We start from the raw sequence: 10,936 nt of genomic DNA on the forward strand, positions 1-10,936 counted from the left end.
GAGTATGAAACTGCCAGGTGGCCTCTAGAGACTCTCTAAGAATTTCTCAGCCCAGGCTTCTATCTGCTAGGGACACAGAGGCTACTTTTCATTTGCTCGTTTTATTTTTCCAGAGTACTTCCTGTGTGCCTGGCTTGCACTGGGCACTAGGGGTTCAAAGGTAAATCAAACACAGTTCATGCCCTAGAAAGTTCATTCTATCAGGTATGGTGTCACCTTCCCAAAATTTAACCTGAATTTAGCCACATGCCAAACACTCCTAGTCAGGTTCCCTTTGCAAAATCTATTAGAGCTCTCCTTAGACCCGATTTTGTTTCTAGCCTTGACGTCTCTTGGGAAAAAGCCTTCAATTAGCACACAACTCCAGCAGAATTCTTTCATCTGTGCTAAACAGACATCCAAGCCGAACCCCAACTGATTTCTAATAATTGATTAATGAGATCTGAGTCAAGTCTTCACAGAATCAAAGGAATTCAGGAGAGGAAAGAATCTGAAGGTTTCAAAGCCTAACATCCATCTGTTTGAAGCTCCATTTCTCTGAATAACATTCCTGTTCTGCAGTCACTCAGGCCCAGTTTGAATACTTCCCGTGAGAAGGGAGCTCACTACCGACTAAAGATGCGCTGGATCTTTGGAAGACTAGAGGCATTATAAAGTTCTTTCTTTCTAACTATGGATGGAAGGGTACTGGCATTTATTAAGCGCCTATTGTATGTTAAATTCTGTGCAGGGGGCTTTACACATGTGAAATTTCTAATCTAGCTTAATTCTCATGCCAGCTTTGCTCCTATGAGGCTGGGATTATTATGCCTGTTTTTACCACTGAGGAAACAAAGGATCAGGAAATCAGGTGACTTGCCCATGGTCACAAAGTAAGTCTGTGGTAGAGACTGAGATGGCCGTCCAAGTGTGTTCAACTCCAAAGTCTGTGCTCTCTGTTCTCAACCACTCAGAGAGCAGGGAGAAGGGCTCAAGTCCCAGTCTTCTTCATCTGGATGTTGGCCTCTGAGATTCTGCCAGTCCGACTGAATTCTGAGGCTCATCCTCTCCCAGGCACGGAGCTCTCAGAGTGAGGAGCTCCTTCCTGCGGGAGTGGAGAAGGGCTTTCTAGAAGGAAGCCACAAAACAGGGAGTTGGCTCAAGTTGTCCTACAGCTCCAATCTGGGGCCCAGCTACCATCCGGCATGGCCTGGTCTCTGCAGGGCACGGAATAGGACGGTGTGGAGAGGTCAGGTATTCTCCATTCTCTGACAGCACAGAGGTTGGCATGACTAAGAGCCCTGGCTCTGTGAAGGAGCCGTGGAAGTCAGAAGAGGGACTCCTGAAAGATGGCATTTGATCTAGGCTTTGAGACAGATTGGAACATAGGGAGATAGCAGTAGTGGTAGCAAATATTTCAGGCAGAGGGAATGGGGCAAGTCCAAGTAATTGAGGTGGAAAGGAACGGCCTGTGGATGGAATACTGCAGACCTGGGGTAGAATGCATCCAACAGTCCCCTAGAGACATTTCTTAAGTAACAAAGCTTTAAAATGCCCTTCTGTATAGTTCTTAGGCCAGCTCGCTCCAACCAGGCCCAGAGTTGCTAATCTTGCTCTTAAGGGCTGAGGGCTGAGGAGGGAGGAATGGGCATTCACAGTCTTAAGAGAACATAAAGAGAAAGAACGAGAAGGCAAAGAGAGAAAAAGGGTCTGGGGAGAATGTGGACTGTGGTATCAGATATTTGGTAACTCAGCTACACATAACAGCTGTGGGACCTTGGACAGCTTGCTTAAATTCCCTGTGACTCAATTGTCTCTTCTATAATATTCTCCTCAAAAGTGGTAAGAGGGTAGTATAAGGTCACACATCTCTGCTCCTGATATGTAGTGTAGCTGTTATCATTAACCTGGACAAGAACTGGGTCTCAGAGGGGGCAGAGAAGCACCTGAGGACCGTAGAGAGGAGGGGCATTGTGGGTATGGCTGCTGTATACCAGACCCTTCCAAACAGAGTATGTCGGCAGACCATCCCACTTCCTTTCAGGCAGGAACAATTGATCCCTCTTTGGTAGATGAGAACATGGCCCAGCGGGTAAAGCAATTTGTCTGAGGCCCTGGGCTAGTTTGCAGCAGAACTGGAGATGAGCCAGGCCCGAATGAAGCCAGTGCTCACCCTGAGCAGCAAGTAGCTCCTAGGAGGCTCAGGATGCTTCAGTGGAAGGAGCTGAGGCTCTCGCCACTCTGGCTCTGTGCCCCAAATGTGAGGAAGAAGGCCTAGTTGGATACCCTATGGCTGCCCCATAGCTTTCACCTCACTGCGAAGCCTAAGTTTGGCATGACTCTCTCCCAGTTGGACTCAATGTCCAAAGTCTGACACTTCTGAAAGGGAGGATGGGAGGGAGGTGAGTGATACAATAAAGAGAGGAGGGGTTGGCCAGGAGGTAAGAGGTAGAAGTGTTTTTCAAACCGATCTCCTTATGAGGCTTTAGGAAAGACCCAGGATTCACTGTGTCTCCATTTCCACCATTTAAAAAACCTGAGAGAATAAGGGAATGCCCTTTGCTGAGGGCCACCAGCCTTGTTGGTGAGCTCACTGCTCCAGAACTTGTTCACCTTACACAGTCCCACTCATCTCCATTTCCCCAGTTCTTACTCTGCCAGCCCTTTAGATTCTGTGCTAGTTCTTCTTCCTCCTCTTCCAGGAAGTCTTCCCAGATAGCCGCAGCCTATAGTTATTCTTTCACCTTGGAATGCCAGCGGCACCCACTGCTTGTATCACCTGTGACCAATCCTACTAGAATTCCAGGTCCTCTGGATTGCAGGACTGTCAAGTACAGTCATTCCAAACTCCGTCCCATTGCAAAAATTCCTTCTAGAATGTCTGGACCTATGTGAACAGCCCAGAGATAAGGAGCTAGCTTTCAACACATACTGTTTCATTGTTAGATGGTTTTTCACTTTAGAATGTTCTTCTTGGAACTCAGCCAAAATTTGCCTCCCTGGATGGCACTTGTAAATGCTGATCTGGGGTCTGCCCCTCAGGGTACGCGGAAGCCTGGGTCTCTCCTGTGACTGTACTTTGACAATCTGCAGATAATTACCTTTAAGCCCTGAAGACTACTATTCTGTCCCAACAGTGTGAGAAGCCTCATCCCACATACCTGGGTTGGTGTCCTGATCCCACCACTTCATATACAACTCTGGCCAATTTCTTCTTTCTAATAGTCATGGTTTCCTCAACCATAAAAATTCCCTACCTCACCAGGTAGCACTGTGCCTCACCGGTCGTATGTGGTAGTTTTACTATTTTGTTCATTAATCACTTATTTAGAGGCAATGTGGCTTAGAAGAATACAGCTTTGATGACAAACAGACCAGCATTTAAGAGTAGGCTTTGCTACATAGCAGCTGTGTAACTTTGAACAAAACATGTCCCCTCTCTGAGCCTCAGTGTCCTCATCTATAATATGAGGATAACATACACTAAGTGGGCTTGAATCGTTTTGCTTCTTGTTCTCTCTGACGCATCTGCATCTTGGCCTTTCTTCTGGATCTGCCCAGTTTTCCAAGTTAACAATAATGCAGCTATCCTTTTACTGATCATCACTGTGTGGTGGGCACAGTGCTGAGTGCTTCACTCAATCCCCATATCCACTCTCTAAAACAGGTACTACATTGCTAGCACCTAATACTCCGAAGGCACGTAATCTAATGGCAGCTATGAGTAATGTTTCTGTGAACCGGGCCGTGTGCACCATCTCTATATATTTATCAGGCTAAAAAACTCCCTGACGGTAGGGACCACATCTTGGTGCCTGCCCCAGAGTAAACACTCCATACATACTGGTTGAATGAATAGGTGTAAATGCGTTGCATTCCCCCCCAGTGGCCAGGATAAACCATTACCATGGTAGGTGCTCGATCAACATTTGACTAACTGGAGCCACAAAAATGTAACCTGTCATGAGTGGCTTTAGTCTGAATCCCAGAATGCCCTGAAACCACGTCAGTGGGGTTCCCCTTCCTAACTGGGAACTCCTCCAAGGTCTTTCTCTGAGAATGATCTAGGCTTTCTCCACAACCAGATCCCGACTTTTGCTCTGTGGTGGTCGTGCGGCAGAGCTGTACATGGGCAGCTGACTGTCCGGACCTCATCACAACCCAAGCAGAAGGTGGCAGAACCTCAGCTGCAAGGCCAGCATGGCTTCCAAAGAACAGGAACCGCCCTTCCCACTGAGGAGCTGCCAGAGCTTCTCTTCATGCCTGTCTCTCAAGGGTGGCTTCTGTGCCAGGCCTCACAGGCCATCGGCCAAGTTCCCTCTTCTGAGGGTTGCCGACCAAGCTTCCAGAAACCCTGAGGTAGGGAGGCCCAGCTAGTGCAAACTTCAGTGGGGCACAGAGGTGTCTGGGGGCCTAGAGGCTCAATCCTCACAGTGCTGCTAAAGGGAAGGGATACAAATAGGGCCTTTGAAGCTGGAGGGTCGGGGGTGCTGTAGACAGAAGCAGAAGCTCTCAAGCTGCCAAAGTAACATGTTACCTGGCCTTGCAGACAAAGTATGCCCTGGCCCAGGGGCACCTCTCCAGCCTCGTTTCTCTTCTCCGCACTAATGCTCAGCTGACAACTACTGAGCACTACATGCCTGGCATCTAGAACTTTACATCAGGGGACATAGACTGATGGCTCGTCACAGACACATTTTAATGTGTGTATTTAAAAATGTTGCCTAGTTGACCATTTAAAAAATCAAGAGATGTCACCAACAAACATCCAGATCACTGTCTAATAAATCAGAAGATCTGACAACATTGGGCTCACATTCTTGCATGGCAAGGATGGCGGGCGTAGGCTAGCAGCTGTCTCATTCAAGCAAGCCATTTGCTATAAATCCCCAAATAGCCCAACCTGTTCTGCTTCTGTAGGTTTGAGGTCCCTTGCTTTATTTACATGCTTTATTATGGCCTACACACCTTTTAATGACCCCATAAGATAGATAGTATCATTTACCCATTTTACAGATGAGGAAACAGAGGCTCTGAGAGAAAAAAGTCTCTTGGTCAGGATTCAAACCCAAGCAGCTTGACCGCAGAGCCAAACACCAGATATTGTTCTGTGGCAAAATGAGCAAACTATGGACAATGCAGTGAGTTTTTAATAAAGCAAAATGCATTCAATTTGAAGGAGTATTTTTTTTTTTTTTCCCTGATAATATATAACCTTCTTTCTTTGGGGTTAGAGGAGTTAAAATGATTTGATAGTGATAGTAGACAGAACTCTAAGCATCACTTGAATGTCTTTATCTGGCCAAATAAAAAGTTGGCTGACCTAGGATAGATTCCCAAGTGTACTGATCTTTGAAATCTAAATCTGAGGACCACTGCTCTGCTGTACAGCCTTCCTGTCCCAGCATGACAGCATGCTTCTGCTGCTGCTCCTGGTTCAAAAAACCCAAATCACCTCTATCAGCATCTCATCCTACCTTTGAAGAGGTGGCTTTAGAACTGAGCCTTTCCCAAGCCCTCTCCCTCCAGCAAACCCACAGAGCATTTGTTCATGCCTCTTGTTATATTTATCTCATTCTTCCTCAAGTTACAGTTATCTGTATCCTATCCACTCTTGTACCCCCTAAAGTGGTTACGGAACAGAAGAAAGAGTTGCTGAATTGGCAGCCAGTTAGAGCTTGGAAAGCCCTTAGAAATCACCACCTCGGACTCTCATTTTACAGGTGTAGAAAAGCAAAGGGCCTCGCCTCAGGCCACCCAGGGAGTTGGAGGCAGAGCCGAGGAGAGTCTCCCTGCTCCTCAGTGCTGGCTCTTTCCACTGCACCAGGCTGCTTCCCAGATACCCCTTTATGGTTGACTCAGCACCTCAACTCAGAGGACAGTGCCAAGCATGTGACAAACACTTCATAAATATCTGTCTATTAAGAGACGCAAAGCAGCCTAGGGAACACAGGCTTCCTTCTTTCCAAGGACCCTCGGCTTGAGCTTCATATCACCTGCATCAAACCTCCACTCAGCGTGAGCTGCCTATCAAATGAAGAAATGGCACCTCAGGCCCCTTGTGACCTGGATGTAGAAAGACTGCGTACGGCTGAGAAATGCAATCCCCATTAGACCAGAGTTATGATCCCAGCTTTGCTGAGCCATCTTGGGTAAATGCCTTCACCCCTCCAGGTATTAGGTGCTCCAGACAGAAGGAATGCTGAGAACAGATCTGAGGAAGAATTCCTCAAGCCTACTGGATGGCTGTAAGCACTAGACAGGCTTTCTAAGAGGAATTTCAGAGTCTTGCCTCTAAAAACCTCTAAGGACAGGAAAGATTCTGGCCCATCTGGGACAAATGAATAGTTCCATTGGAACTAGGCCACAGAGTGAGCTTGAATGGCCCCTTAACCTCTGTGGCCACTTTTTGGGTTGCTGGGGTCAAGAGCCAACAAGTCTTTAAAACTGTTCGGAAATGTCATAAACTGAGTAGAACATTTATCATGATCACCACCGCCACCACCATCACCACCACCACGCACAAACTCAGTGCCGAAAATAAGGAGATGGCAATAGCATCATCTCTCTAAAGCTTCCTGAACCCTGAGTAGGAAAGACCATCCCCCTTTCTCTGTCCCATTATACCCCATATCAGGATTATCACAGATCCTAGATGGTTTATCATACCTACATGTTTAGATATTTGTTTCCCACCATCAGTTATGAGCTTCTTGAACTAAAGATCAACTCTTACTCTTTCCTGTATCCCGTGCACTTATCCCAGGGCCTGGCTAATAAATAATAAACAAATGCTGATTAATTAGCTAGACGAGGAATCTCCTCCACTCCTATTCTGGGACAAGGTGGCATTTGGGCCTTATTAGAGTCAGTAGATGCATTCAGTCCATTTGGGGAATGGGAACACTGACATTTAGAGAGAACTGGTTTACCCAAAGCTACTCCATCAATGAGAGAGGGCTCAGACTAAAAGAAACCTTTTTGACTCCCAGTTAAACTTTCTCAGGTTCTACAGCACATTAGCTGTGTAACTCCAGGCAAGACTCTTTGCCTCTCTACCCTAGCTTTCTCACTTATAAACTGGGTAAATGATAGTGCCTACATAATGGAATTGTCTGAGAAATAAATAAGTGAACCTGTGTAAAACAGCATGGCACACAAGAACCACTCAAAAAATGAATGATCGTCATTCATTCCTGGCTATTCTCCTTGGTAAAGGGGCACCCATCGCCCACCAGCAAACCAGAGCTCATGGTGAAAGGAAGACTTTTCAGCACTGACTTACACACTTTTCAACCCAGCAAGTCCCCTGCAGTAATCGCTTTGGGGAAAGGCCTGATCCCTTGTCACACATCCTTCACAGCTTTCTCTTCTCTAAACCCCTACGCATGCATGCAATACACACACAACTCACAGTGATGACAGCAAGTCTATGTGAAAAGGCAGCAAAACTTTTGCAAGAGCATGATCTTTCAAGTCAGATAGACCTGGTGTCAGGTAACAGTTCTGCCACTTCTAGCTGTGCGATCTTAGGCAAGTCCATCTCTCTATGCCTCAGTCTCGCCATCTTTCAAATAGGTATAACTTGTAATGAGGATTACCTGAGATAGGTAACGGTTGGGTACTCCATAAAAGATACTGAAAGTAATAATAATTGTCCTATTTTCCTTTAACAAAATCCACTTGACAAAATGTCAGAACCGAAAGGGACCTTAGGGATCATGTAGTCCAGCCCACTCATTTTATAGCTAGAGACCTAGAGATCTTGAGAGGAGGCATGATTGGCCCAAGGTCACACATGAGGCAGTGGCAGAATGAAACCTGGGACCTGGGCCTCCTGACTTTTTTACTGAGCACCCTTTTGGTCCTCTTGGTTCTCCTTATCTGTCCTCCTCCCCCAAACACAGCAAGTGGCTGGAATTGCTCTCTTCCAAATCCTCTTCCCTTCATGTTCATCTTAGCATCATCTGTTTGCCAATGTCACTACTCTCCCAGGCACACCTAGCCCCATCGAGTCTGACTTGAGGACAAGGGAAAACCATTAATGGCCACTGGCCATAGTAATAATGGTATTAGTAACAGCAATAATAATGACAACCAACAACCTGCACAGTGCCCTTACTTAAAAGTGATTTCACCTATGCCATCAACACATTTCTGTAGTTTCTCCCTAACCTTGGCTTAGAAATATGATTTCCTCAAACTTACTGAGGACTTTCTTTGTGCCTAGCCACAGCCTAGAGGTTGGAGACTCAGGAGAAAGGCTTCTCTGCTGGGAGAAGCTCATAATCTAATGGGGATTTAGGGAAGGTGGGGACATCACAACTTCTTTTGGCCTAAATGATGCAGCAGCAAAATGCCCTGCCCCATCCTATGGGGAGCCTTCTTTATCATGCTGTCAAGAGGCAGAATGTATCTGGAATAAACCAGAGAAAGAAAGGGTAAATGCGAGGCTGAAAATGAGAGCAGAAGGGAAGATAAAGAATAGAAAACATGGACACCAAAAACTTGACATCTCAGGGAGATTCTAGTGAGAGACTCTAGGGAGGGCAAGGGAGCAGCAGTGGGATCCATGTAAAATCAGGAAGCCTTGGTTCCTGCCCACTGCGAGCACACAAGATTCTGAGGCTTCTTATTCCTTAGGGACTCTGCTCTCATATGCTAAGATGTTCCAAACCCAGTAATGGGCTATATATACCTCCTTGGGACCATCATTTGCTAGAATTTCACAGCCCTTGCAGTGCAAATGTTTGTACCTCCTGGTTGCTTCCTAGACCCTCAGCCCGGCAGCCCAACACACTCTAGCATTCATTATCCTCTGGCAGGGACAGAGTCTGCAAGGATGTGGAAGAGACTGGAAGGGTGAGGGAATGGAGAGAGAAGACTAAAAGAAGCTACCCCTCCTCTCTTTCCTCGGTCTATTTCCCAAGTCCTGTGTCCCTGAGAACCTATGTGCCAAGTATAGGCATGATTTTAGGTGTTTCCATATACATCTCATTTAATCCTCATATCAACCCTCTGAGACATGTACCTTTCTTCCCATATTTACAGATAAGGAAACTGAAGCTTGGGGAAGGGAAGTTACTCGGCAAAGGTCACCATAGAGTTGGCACAGGAATGCCAGTATTGGACTGTCTGATGCCTCCAGGTCCATGAGGCCCACAAGGTCAATGTTTCACTTGAGAAGCCCATAGTTAAAAGAGATCAACTGAGAAAACCCCAATTATTTCACCTACTCAAGTTTAAATTCTGGGTTTCTTTAATAGAGCAGTCCCCCTGACATGTAAGAGCTACTTGAGTGGCATATTAAAATTGTACAGACCATCTAATCCAACTCTTGCATTTAACAGATGAGCAGACAGACACCCACGCCTAAAGAATTTTAAAATGGCTACTGTGGCCTACTAGCAAACTAAGGGACTAGAACCCCAATCTCTGGCACTTTCTCTACACCACCCTACCTGCAGAGACCACCTTTTCTGAGAAGCAACTCCAGCTTATCCCACACCAGATGGGCAGAGAAGGCAGAGGAAACAGGCAGTGTGTAACCAGGCCTCTCCTCACCTGCAGGGCTGAGGAAGGGAATATGGGGCTTCTCAGGCTAGTAGGTGCTCCAGACAACCCAGTTCCCTGCTGAGGAGTGGAAGGAGAAAGCATCGTATGTATTCTATGGAAGCTTCAGGAAGACTGAGACTCAGATCTCCCACTCTAGAGGTTATGGACATTTTTTCCATATCTACTGCAGAGCCCCAATGCTTCTCCGGCGAATATGGGAAAGAGGCAGTCACTGCCACTTGACCTTGGGTTGGGTGTGGGGTTCCATCCTTCTCACACCCCCAGGTACCCTTGCTCCTCCTCTATGAGAAAAAAAGCTTAAATGTTTGCCAAATGCTGGAAGAGAAAGACAAATAGGAATGGGGTGGTCCCTAAAAACCTCCTAATCGCCCACCTTGGGCATCTTCCCTGTTGCAATAAGCTCTCTAATTGTGAATTTTACGGCGGTAGTGGTGGGGGATGCAATCAGACGGATTTAGAGGAATGAAGGGAGGGTAAGAATGAGTCACAGTTAACCCTTCCTCAGCTGCTGCCCTCTGAGGATTCTACCGCAGCGAACGGCCCCCGCCCGCCGCCGCGGTGCGGCGCAGGGCCCGCTCCCCACTCGCCACGGCCTCCTCACCTGAGCCCAGTGGCCCTCCGCAGCCCCGCCGGCTCGCACCACTCCGCCCGGGCTTGGCGCAGCGCCTCTGCAGTCGCTGCTGCAGCTGCCTGGCCCTGATCAGCAACCTGCGGTGTTGGGGGGAAAAAAGACAGACAGGTGCGGGTGAACGCGGGCGGGGACTCCCAGGCAGCCCAGCCCGCGGCCGCTAACAGCTGGGCCGCCGCAGCCAGAAAGCCTGGGGGTCAGGCTGCCTGCCGAGCGATCCGTCCGCTCCTCCTTGCTGTCCGCACCTCCCCTCCCCCCATCCTGTACTTGGCAGTCTGGGCTGAGGCCAGCTCAGCTGGGCGGTGGGCCCAGAAGTCCCCGGGGTCCCTGTCATTACCTGCGGAGGCTTCCATGGCTTCGGCTGCCCTGCCGGGGCTGCCGAACAGCTCTCCGGAGCCCCTGCTGGAGAAGGCTAACTGGGTGCTCGCCGGGGCTGGGGCTGCCGGAGGGGAGGGGGGAAAGTGAGGTGGATGGAAGGGATGAGCCAGTCGGCGGCTCGCCGGCAGCTGCGTAAGCGACTGGTCTTCACTTTCCTTCTTAAAGAGATAGTTGGCATCTTGCTCCCGAGGGCGTGGGAGCAGAGACGTGAGCACGCAGAGTGGCGTCCCCTCCCACCTACACACCAGCCTGTGCTTAGAGTTGGGCGGTAGGGCATCGCCGAAATCGAGTTGGTCTACTGAAAGGCTGTGTGAACCTGGGCAAGTCCCTTTACCTCTTTGGGCCTCAGCTTTCTGGTCCTTAACACCGGATGAT

At 48.2% G+C, this 10,936-nt stretch overlaps 1 protein-coding gene across 3 annotated transcripts in view; it reads right to left on the bottom strand.

The window, feature by feature from the left end:
- The window catches only part of SNPH (syntaphilin), a 38,354-nt gene extending 27,656 nt beyond the window's left edge, over positions 1–10,698 (bottom strand). For 2 of the 3 annotated variants that reach the window (XM_039863936.1, XM_039863938.1), the window contains exon 1: positions 10,157–10,409. The gene's annotated coding sequence lies outside the window, so the exon portion shown is untranslated. Of the gene's footprint in view, positions 1–10,156; positions 10,410–10,520 lie in introns of those variants that run through there. The other variant, XM_039863939.1, reaches the window with a different exon arrangement.
- Positions 10,699–10,936: the final 238 nt, after the last annotated feature.

The sequence above is a fragment of the Pteropus medius genome, unplaced genomic scaffold (genome assembly GCF_902729225.1).
Source record: "Pteropus medius unplaced genomic scaffold, Ma_sr-lr_union100, whole genome shotgun sequence".
NCBI classification, from domain to species: Eukaryota; Metazoa; Chordata; class Mammalia; order Chiroptera; family Pteropodidae; genus Pteropus; species Pteropus medius.